Below are 11,529 nucleotides of genomic sequence, written 5' to 3'. Positions count from 1 at the left end.
GAAGGAGCGTCGACGACGGCGCTGGCTGAGCAACGGCGGTGGTCGTCGGGGAGGGCCGGTGCAGGGGAGAGAGTGGAGAGGGAGAGTGAGAGTGGAGTGGAGAGGGAGAGTGAGGGGCAGCCGCACGGAGAAGATAGGATGGGCTTAGCAGCAGCGCTTGTTATGGAATATCTCTGCTTCTAAACGCCATAGCAGTAGCGCCGGATTACAGGAACACGCTACTGCTAAGATGGGCCCACAAGCCAGGAACATTAGACTGGTAGTGTTAGCGTTGTTCAGTATCACCGCGCTACTGCTATTAGTTCAGTAGCGTGTTTTACCCAGGACGCGCTACTGCCACGGGTAGCCTCAGTGGGATAGGTCGGGACCACTTAGCAGCAACGTTGGGTAGGCGGTCAGCGCTACTGCTATAGGATTACATGTAGCGCCGGTTTGCGCCCAACGCTACCGCTAAGTAGCAGTAGTGGTTGCCCTGTACCCCACGATACTGTTAACATTCTACCTATAAGGTATTTTCAAGTAGTGATTACTAACAAATTAAATCTTTGTTTGGATTTTTCTAACTGACTCGACGATACCTAAAACTAGTTCTCTAAAACCTGGAAACCATGTTTTCTGAAAAGATTACTTATTGTTTTGTGTACAAATTCGTTTATTTTATCCTCAACAACATTGGATACCCATGCTATTCTATGAATACAATCTCTTTTTCCCGCAAAAAAAAGATTATGATGGTCACCGAGGTAATCTCACAAGCACATGCACGGGAATCGGCATGAGCGAGAATTACAAGAGCGCAAGGAGAGGGTATGCGTGGCCCATCTATGGATGCCTCGGTCTCATCGATCAGCTGGCCAAGCCCCTTGGCCCCCACGCGCACCCAAGCTCAGGCATCTTCCTTGATGCAATCAGTGAGCCTAGCAATCGAGGGTCAGTCGCTGTTGAACACGCAGCCCTTGCGGTGCTTCCATATTCTCCAAGTGGTGAGAATGAACATGGTGGCGAGGCCATGATGTAATATGGTCGGTGAGTCATGAATGGAAGCGGAGAACCACTCACGGAACTTGCTGTCCGAGCTAGGGAGGGTGGATGGCATGGCACCAAGAGAGAATCTCTCGCCATACCGATGCGAGAAACAGAAATCGGCCAGGTGCTGCTGCATAGTCTCTGGATCCTGATCACATAACAGGCAAAGGGCCATGTGGGGCAATCCGCGGCCAGCAAACCTGTCAGCTGTCCAACGGCGGGCCAGGTACGTAAGCCATAGGAAGATCTTGACCCGGAGAGGAGCCCAAGACTTCCAAGTTAACCACCATGCTGGCTGGATGGTCGATCCACCATCACCATGCAAGACTTAGCCAAGTATGCGCCAGTAGTAGTCGATCGCTAGAAGATGCGATCCGGCACATCCAACAGGGTGACGTCCCACAGTTGTCCCCAGAGTAAGATGCACTGGACAAGTGCATGGGACCAAGGGTACCATGGATGTAGCGAATCCATGAACGGTTGTGAAATCTTATTAAACCGTCACAGAATTGTTATGAAAACTGATTTTCCAAAATATCTTTTAAAACCAAGTTTTGCTAAAAATGGATGTTATTTTATGGACAACGCTAACGCCCACACGTGTGATGGGAGCAAAACCCGCCCACACGCCCTATAACACACAGACTATGACATGTCACCACATGCATGCATGTGGGAATATTTTTGGATTTTCAGTTTACAAAATGTTTTATCTCTTAAATGAAAAATCATATTGAAGATCCGTTTTCACCATTAAATCCCTCGCGACGAGATCTTCGAAACTAGATCTCATAACAATATATTTCGATGAATTTTTATTTGGTTAAAATTGTCATGTCTATTGCACATGAATTGCCATGATGTTTGCACTGAAGTTGCCATGATATGTTTCAACTATTTTCTTCTACATTTAAAAGTAAATTTTGACAAATTATGAAACGGAGAATTAAGAAACTAGACTTGCCATGCACCATAACCTAAAATTGCCATGATACATGCACTTAAAATTGCCATGGTTCATACAAAAAAAATATTTTCATGGTCAAAGTACTGGAATTGCCATCATCAGAAAACTAAAATTGTCATGCTCTACAAATTAAAATTGCCACATGGTAACTTTAGTTTAAGCAACTGCAGTGTAAACATCATGGCAATTTTGGGAAAAAAAAATTCGTCGAAACATATCAACATGGGGTCTAGTTTTGAAAATCTCGTCGAGACAGATTTAATGGTGAAAACGGATTTTTAATTCGATTTTTTAATTAGGAGATAAAACATTTTTAAGCCAAAAACCAAAAAGATTTCTGCTGATGTGATCTGTTCATACGTGGCAAAATGAGTGGTGAAGGAGGCGTGTGGGCAATGTGCCAACATGTGTGGGCATTAGTTTTTCCGTATTTTATTTTATGTTTTGCAGGGAAAAACTGGAGGTTATTATCCGCTATCCAAACAACCACTAGGAATAGTATTATTCACTATTTCCAACTTGTAGTATAACTTAAGAGTTACCAGACCAGGAGCATCTAGAATTTTAGATCCCGCATCTGCGGTGCTACGTATTACTAAACTTGTTACCTGAACGCATCCCATGTATCATTCCTACTAGCTTAACCTGCACGGTGGCACGCCGCGCCCGTCTGTATGTCGTGATAGAATCATGAAACATTATTATAAGCTAAAGAAAATATATGTGATGGCTTCACACGTGTTATATGCTATTACATGAAGAAAAGCACATTGATGCATACACAAGGAAGGTGATATAAGAGCTCAAGATGGGAAAGAAGTACATTTATTACAACCATGCATGATGTATGTTGACAAACAAAATGACACACATTTATGCACTTTCAATAAAATGTACATATTCAAACCGTGTACAGTCCGCTCTACATAGCCATGTCCGTGCAGCGGCACGCCGCGCCTGCTGATATGTCGTGTGAGAAAATCTGTATACGATGGTATTAAACTTTATTTGATAATTATCTGATTAACTACTCAATTGTTGCATGTTCACTTTTTTAATATTGTTGTGTGTATAAACATCATATTGGTACGGATGTTAAAATCTTCAAACATTATCTAGACGCTACATAAAGTTTTGTATGTGTGGATAGAAAGAGCGTTGACTATTTGGCTAATTGGTTTGTTGTGTTTTCCAAGAGTTTTTCGGGGTTCATGTAAGTTTAACTGTATGGTTTTTGTCACAGTGTGTTTGGTTTTCATCTTCATATGTAGTTTCATGTGTTTGGTATTAACTCATGATTTTTATTTTGTTTGGTTCGATTATTTCGGTTTTGTTAATTTCATGTGAGATAGATGATGTGTGCATCTTTATAGTAAAGATACAATTGGTTATGCATCAATAATACCATGTCTTTTAGGACTCTCAACCACTCGAAAAGTTGGCCTCAAGTACCTAGCAGAAACTTCTACTTTTCATCCAAAATGGAGAGTAGCATTCTCTTTGTTCTCCAAAGAAAGCACATCCCGAGCTCTTCTGTTCTTCCACTGATTTTGAAGAGAACAAAAAAAAAGGCAGGCCTTAATTTGAGAGCAAAGAGGTGCATGCTGAATCAAATCTTAGGCGAATAGTACATAAATATATGAATAGAGACCCTCGTTGAAATGTCGTCCTAAAACAATAAGAAACTTGAGACTATCTTTTCTGATGGCAAATTCTGCTTGCACCGAATTTCCATATTTATGTAGGGAACAATTCTGAAGAAAAACCATACACCATTAGCAAAAAACAAATATATAGTGATGAACCATCTATTTTGCGAACAAAGTATGTGTTTTCTGCACCTGAAGCTTGAATGCTATAATCATCAATGTCTATGATGTGGTTGTTATAGAGGTGACCAAGTGAGACCTGAGCGACACTTTCCTCGGATTCATCCAGTATTGTTGTTTGCACTGCCAGTGAACATCGATTGGTTGAGTTCACGGATGCCTGGTTGCTTTCGTAGTAATAATATCAATGATTATCCATGCTTGAATAGTGTTGTGTTGTCTGTTCCAATGGCCATATCGGTAATCTTGTAGCTGTGCTGTTAAAGCCAGTGCTATACAGGAATGCAATTCTTTTTCGTTAGTTGGTACATAAAGGATGGAAAGTATCACCACATGACCACCTAGAAAAAATGAGAGAAGAAATGTATTATTACTACTTTTCTTGTGGCACTGGCTTAGCCTTTTTTTTTTAATCTTTGCTCGTGACTTAAATGGCAAAGCAGTCAGCAAATCAGAACCACCTAAAACATCAGCACTCGCCAGAGGCAACTATGAAACAGATAACAACGAAATGACACCGCAGACCACCATGGATAACAACACCAAAGTAGCAAAACACCAGTTCAAAAAAAAAGCTAGCAAAACACAACATGTCCACGGTAAAACATTCCTTTTACTAAGAAGAAACGGCTACGAAGAAACATGTCGAACACCACGCGTCAAATCCCCACATCCAACACACACGAATAAAAAAAATAGAACCGCTTAACGTAATCAGCCGGAGCACTAGTCTTAGCAAATAACTTCCTCGTCACCCATCGTAGACACATTTGTTCATATTCTCACGCACGTAGTCAAATAGTCTACCCCAAATACCCAAAACTGATCAGAAAAACAGTTCGCTACGCGCACACATGCAACATTGTGTTGGAGGAAGCCAGGCTAACAGTCTAACCGAAATGACTCAATTTAGCTAACATTGTAGTAGAGAGTATGGATAGGAGGTTAGACGTGGGCGCGTACGTGCAGAATGTGTCTACAACGATGATGGCGTACTTTTTTTTAGGGGAATGATGGCGTACTTGAGTCTCTTCTTAGAGCGGCCAACACGGTGACCCCGGGAAGTAGGAGTAGAGGTTCGTTCAGTGGACCGCCGTCTTTCGCCGTCTTCTCCATGACGGAAGCGTCGTTGATGATATCCTCGACGCTGCAACATGGGACCATCATCTTGGTGACCGTGGCTGCGGTCAGCTAACCGGTGACCTCCAGACCGAAGTTCTGCTGGTGGATTCTAGTGGCCAGCTCCATGCCTGAGCTAGCCCTTGAGCTTTTCGTGAAAAGGAGCTGCCACTCCTCCCAAAACTGCAGCCGGAGACCTCTTGCACTTTGCTGCGTGTTTTTGTCTGTGCAGACAAACACACAACCAACACCACAAGTGCATGATTGGATCTATGCATACATGTAAAAGATCACGTATCTAGTTTACAACAGAAACCCTATATAGCAAAGTAAATGCTCAAAAGTAAAAGAAAGACAGAAAAAAGGGGCCGTCCATAAACTATCGGGAGAACGCTGGCGCCGGCTGCGCCAAAAATCCGCTCCACCTTCAAGGTCGTGATCTCCTTTGGACAGCCCCACCTTCTGCATGCGCGACGTGATGGTCGAGTGCATGGCATCCTCCATCGGAGTGTTCGAATCCGAGCTACAGATCTTATCGGCATCTGCTCGACTGCTCCAACCTCACCATGCCCGGCCTCGCAGAGACCAGCATCTCTGCCCCCTCGCGGCGAGCTCGGCCAGACTTAAGCACCTGGACATGCTGGCCATCTAGATGGTGCTGCTCTCCGGCCTTATCTCGCCGGAGCTCGGCGAGTTCCTTGCGCGCAACAGGTCGTATCTACCCTACACATCGACGCATCCGCCTGCAACCCGTTCCTCGGCTCGCTGACACGTGCTCTCATGGCCTCCGCGCGCAACACTGAGCCCTGCCAACGCCCACCGTGCATGGTCGACCTGCAAGCCACCTGCCTCGTGCTCGCCGCCGCAGAGTCGTGTGTGCCCTGCGCTGGCCTATCCAAAGAAAAGAAGCTCATCAAATCGAACAGCACCACCGTGTAGCACGCGCACACACACGTGTTTGCAGAGGAACATGAAGAAAAATACAACAGGCAGCCAAGCAGTGGCGGAGGACGAAAAAGTTTTAGGTGGGGCGAACACTGACCACTCCCTCCACCACATGATATAAGAATGTTTTTTACACCAGTGTAGTGTCAAAAACGCTCTTATATTACGGGACGGAGGGAGTGATATATAATTTGATGAAATATCAAATAGCATATACACAATAATAATATGCTCTGATAATTGTACATGATTTTAAACTAATTCAAATACAATGGAAATGCAAGCATATTTAAGTAGACCTGAAAACAAATGGATAATGAAGCTTTAATGCCATCTAGATTGTGAAGCTACTATGAAAATTTACATCATAAATTCACAACATGAAAATGTAGAAATTTATATTTTTTTGAGGCTGAAATTATAGCGAAGGATGCACAGCAGCAGCAGCAAGTCTTCTTTTTTCTAGCGAACATGACTCCACGCCCATAGAACCGGCCAGCGACAGCGTATGACTACATGTACTAATCTTTCTGCACAAAATCAAGGTAGGGCGGGCGCCCTGCCTCGCCCTACCGGGAGCTCCGCCTGTGCAGCCAAGCGGTGGCCTAGCCTAGACCTAACAATGGGAAGCAGCACCGTTCAGGACAATCAAAGCCCAAGTCAACAACTATAGCTAGCCTAGACCAACGATGGGAGGCGGCACCGTTCAGGAAAGAACCAAAGCCCAAGTCAACAACCAATGATGGCCCACAAACACACACATATTTGCTAGCCGCACAACAAACTCGCAACACACGTTAGGGAAATTTTAGCAGAAAGTTTACATCCACATTAGATTTTTACCCCATGCCCTACCAAAGTAATGCACGTGGCTGCATTCTATAGGCTACCCAGTCCCCATCCGCCAAGTGGCAAAACATGGGGATGAAAAGCTCGCCGGATATAGAGGCTTGGTTATGCATGTGATAATGCAGGGCTCTTGTTCACTAGTCGTACATGCATCATTCGTATTCGTCTACACGCATGTTGCATCGCCAGTAACACCCTCATATACTTCTGACACAGAGTTGGCAATAATTTAACGGCATTTGAGCTTACGCTGGGGAGGGCCTTAACCGACGACATGCCGCTCCACTTAATATAGTAAGCGGTGTCAACAGGGACCGAGACTAAACCGTAGCAGCCCTAACGTGCGGGCACATGAACCTCTGCTGCCGGCCGGCCGGCCGAACTAATGGATGATTCAGCTGTATATTCCGGCAACGTGCCGGGCTCAACGCCATCCACCGGCGCTGGCGCTCGCTGGTGTGTCCACATCTTGGATCGAGAGTCAATCCTCAGTACATGCCAATATTGTCTCGATGGGCTTCTATTATGAAGGATAAAAGTCAGTACATATCCACTGTCGTTCACAAGATGAATTTCTAAATTCCCCACACAAAAAAGATGAAATGTCTAAATGGAATGATAAACTGAGATCCTGGACTCAAATTCTCCCAACATTTTGGCTAGTTTATGGTACGCGCCCCAGCGAGTAATCACGTGTTGACCAGTAATATATACCTGTAAAATAAATACCGGCATATAAACTTACACCCATCCTTAGCGGAGTGCTAATGGTAAAAGAAATTCCATAAGGAAGATAACACTTGACCTTTGCGTTGAATGATGCACACGGTCACAGTTTAACATAGTTTGACATCATGTACTAGGTCGTCATTTTTTGTGTCCTGCGGCAGGGGGACGATTAGGTGTATGTGCGCCTCTACATCCTATGGGGATTTCTTTGCTATCATGCAAGGCATCTCGGATCATTCTCGTTGTCTCTTATGGTTGGGGTTTGCGACATTACCATATGCCTTGTTGAATATTAGGAACAAAGCTTTCATCACGGAGATCTTTATTCAAAATTTCTTTGTTTTGACCTTAGCCGGTCTAGGTTTCGGCAATCCATTAGGTGGCGCCCCAATGAAGGTGAGCTCGAAGCACAGCTCGCGCATGTGTAGTTGGTCACAGTGGGTCACTACATTTTTTGGGTGCGGCAAAAGTCAAGAAAATTCCCCATAAGTTCCCTTTAACCGGCTCCTCATAGTAGTACCAACACCTTAGAATGCAAGGATATTTGGAAAGCTAGACTACCTCTCAAAATAAATAAAATGTCTTTGGTAGCGTATCTCGGCTACAGCGGGAATCAAGTTCAGAAAAGCCATGGCCCAGGGGATAGGTTTTGTCAATAGTTTCCAATGCCTGAAAACCAAGACTACATTATCTTCACGGGTACTATGTCATCGTTTTGGGGGTCCTGTGGCAGGGTATGATTAGGCGTACATGGGCCTCTTCGTCCTATGGAGATTTCTTCGCTATCATGCAAAGCATCTCGGACCATTCTCATTCTCTCACCTGGTTGGGATCTGCGACTATCATACGCCTTGTGGAATAGTGGTAACAAAGCTTTCATCACGTGGATCTTCCATTTGAATTTTCTTCAAATTCGCCTCGTAGCCAAGCTATGGCCCCAAGTGCCTTGCTTAGGGCAGTGATGGAGTCATCGGTCTTAGTGGTTGCAGTGGAGCGTGTTTAATTAAGCTGGCTACCCTTGTAGTTTCGTTTTGTTTACAATTTCATGCTAATGCTTGTTAAGTGGTTCTCTATAAAGCGGGTACATCCATCATTACCGCCCCGACTTCTTGTCTATATGAACTTTATATATAAAGTCAGGCTATCAAGCCTTCTATTAAACAAAGCATATTCAATGCAAGCAAATTCACAGTCTGACAACAACAACCAGTACTTTTATGGAACCCATTTTTTCTAACCGAACCGCTACATAGCAGACTGAAATGTGCCACCCTCAGATGATTTGATACTTATGAGATATTTTAGCAAATTTACAATACAACCCACCCTCAATCGCCCAAGATTTTTTTTGTGAATATTTAAGAATGGTATTTGTAAAGTTTTGTGAAACTTATTGAAATACGCTGGAGTCATTGAAATTTGTGTGAATATTTACGAATGGTATTTGTAAACTTTTAAATTTATTAAAATATGACTGGGCTACTTGAAATTTGTGTCAATGTTTATAAATTATGTTTGTAAACTCTTTTGAACAGTGAAATGTGTGGTACATGTATGAAATGTTTCTCAATTTGATGAAAATATGACTGGAATAATTGAAATTTATGTGGTCATTTTGAAATATGTTTGTAATGTTTTTGAAAATGACAGAGCGGTTAAAAAATTAAAAATAGATTTATTTTTGTTCTTTGAAATAATTGGAAAATTTAAAAAATGCAAAAAAGATATATCTGACCCTTTTTGAAAAAAATATTTTCAGAACATTTTATTTCCGAAAAATAAAGGTTTGTGGGACCCATCGGATATGCTCCAAAATACGTGGGCAAAAGATAAAGAAATGTAAAATACAAGAGAATATCTATTAATTGATGTATAGCCACACTTGCCGAGCTGGAGCCACCTTACTCGTCCAGCTCACTCTGCCATATACCATTTAGATATTCTCTTCACTGACCCACTTAATCTCCTATTTAAGCTACCTGAGCAGACCATAGGATCACAACACACAGAGAGCTTTTGCTTTACAAAGAGCTAGCTAGGTGGTAGCGATATGAGGAGCTCTTGCGTCTGCCTCATCCTCCTGTACTGCTGTTCATGGCTGTGCTGCCTCTCCCAAGCCCAGATGTCAATTAATCCGCCCCTGAATCCGGTTTCTCCTCGCCCCCGAATCCGGGCGGTGAACCTTGGCGGCTGGCTCGTCACCGAGGGCTGGATCCTGCCCTCCCTCTTTGACGACATCCCCAACAAAGATCTCCTGGTAAACAATTGACCTATAGCTAGCCAGATTCTCGCTGTTTTATCGGAAAACGCAAAGCTGTTTTCTTGATCTCGTGATTCTGCCGAGCAGGATGGCACACAGCTGCAGTTCAAGTCCGTGACGCAGAACGCCTATGTGGCCGCAGAGCAGGGCGGCGGCGCCGCCCTGATCGCGAACTGGGCTTCAGCCTCTGGCTGGGAGACCTTCAAGCTCTGGCGGATCGACCAGACGACCTTCAACTTCAAGGTGTTCGGCAACCAGTTCGTGGGCGTCGGGAGCACCGGCGTTGTGGTGGCAATGGTGACCACGCCGGGGCCGTCCGAGACGTTCAAGTTAGTGCGCAATGACAACAACCAGAATAGGATGAGGATCAGAGCACCAAATGGGCTCTTCCTGCAGGTAACACTGTCCTGGTCAGTTATTTTGTTGAGAATAAACACTGTCCTGATCAGTTGACCTCATTATATTTATGTTTTCTTTTTTGAAGTGCTACTCAGTTGACCTCATTAATTTCTTAGTACTATATTCATACTCCTAAATTACAAGTCAATTCTCATTACTGGCAGGCAAACAAAGATGGTTCATTGACGGCCGCACTACTAGGAAAAGGCCTACTAGTGGCGCACCAGTTTTGCCTACTAATGGCGCACTACTGGTGCGCCACTAGTACCACGTCCCTAGTATTTTTTACTAATGGCGAACCACTGGTGCGCCATTAGTATAGGCCACGGTGCGCCATTAGTATTTTTGAATTTTGAAGGCGGGAAAATAGTAGTGGCGCACCGTCTAACCCCCACCGTGCGCCATTGCTATTTTTGAATTTTGAATTTGGATCTGGATCGCGATTTTTTGCCCATTTTTTGCTCTTTTTTTGCTCGTTTTTTTTCAAATTTTATTCTCGTTTTTGGATCTTTTACGTTCTTTTGTCGTGTTCTTTTGCCGGAGAGGTGTTCGCCGGAGAGGAGGGCCGAGGTCACCGGAGAGGCGCTCGCCTACATCGCCGGAGAGGAGGAGGAGGTCGCCGGAGAGGAGTTCACCGGAGCATCGGAGAGGAGGAAGGAGAAACCATGAGGGGAGGGGAGGAGAGGAGGGAGGAGGAGCTCACCGGAGAGGAGGGAGGGAGGAGAAACCGTGAGGGGAGGGGAGGAGAGGAGGGAGGAGGAGGTCGCCGGAGAGGAGGAGGGTAGTATGGTGGAGGAGAGAAGGGGAGATGGAGTGGAGGAGAGGAGGAGATGGAGTGGAGGAGAGGTGGAGTGGAGGAGAAGAATGAAGAGGTAAGGAGGAGAGGACCACGCCCAGCCATATATACGGCATAGTAATGGCGCACCGTCGGCAGGTGCGCCATTACTAACTTTTTTTATTTTTTGATTTATTTTGAATTTTGAAGGCGGGAAGATAATAATGGCGCACCATTGGCAGGTGTGCCATTAGTAAGTTTGAATTTTTTTGCCTCTCCAGATCTTAAAAGCCCCGTATCTTTTTTTCTGTTAGGTTTTTGAGGATTTTGAAAATGTTTAACGGGTGTTAAATTCGGATGTATCTTTTTGAGTAGATAATTTTTCATATAAAAAACTTTTTCATCCGAGTTCGTATGCAAAAGTTATGCCCATTTTACAAATTCTCGAGAGATTTTGCAAAAAAGTCAAAAATTCATGTTTGTAAATTTTGCTAACAACTAGACCACATATCACATGGGAATCTTATTTTCTTTATTGTTTTGACATTTCTATCATTTTCTTTTTTTTTGAAACTGAAAAGGTGGTCGGGGGGTGCATTCGGGGGAATGTTTGGGCCAAATTACTAATGGC

At 44.1% G+C, this 11,529-nt stretch overlaps 1 pseudogene; it reads left to right on the top strand.

Moving 5' to 3' along the window:
• The window catches only part of LOC123162756 (uncharacterized), a 100,396-nt pseudogene that overhangs the window by 21,025 nt on the left and 67,842 nt on the right, over nucleotides 1–11,529 (top strand).

The sequence above is a fragment of the Triticum aestivum genome, chromosome 1D (assembly GCF_018294505.1).
Source record: "Triticum aestivum cultivar Chinese Spring chromosome 1D, IWGSC CS RefSeq v2.1, whole genome shotgun sequence".
NCBI classification, from domain to species: domain Eukaryota; kingdom Viridiplantae; phylum Streptophyta; class Magnoliopsida; order Poales; family Poaceae; genus Triticum; species Triticum aestivum.
This window is presented reverse-complemented; position numbering and strand designations above follow the sequence as displayed.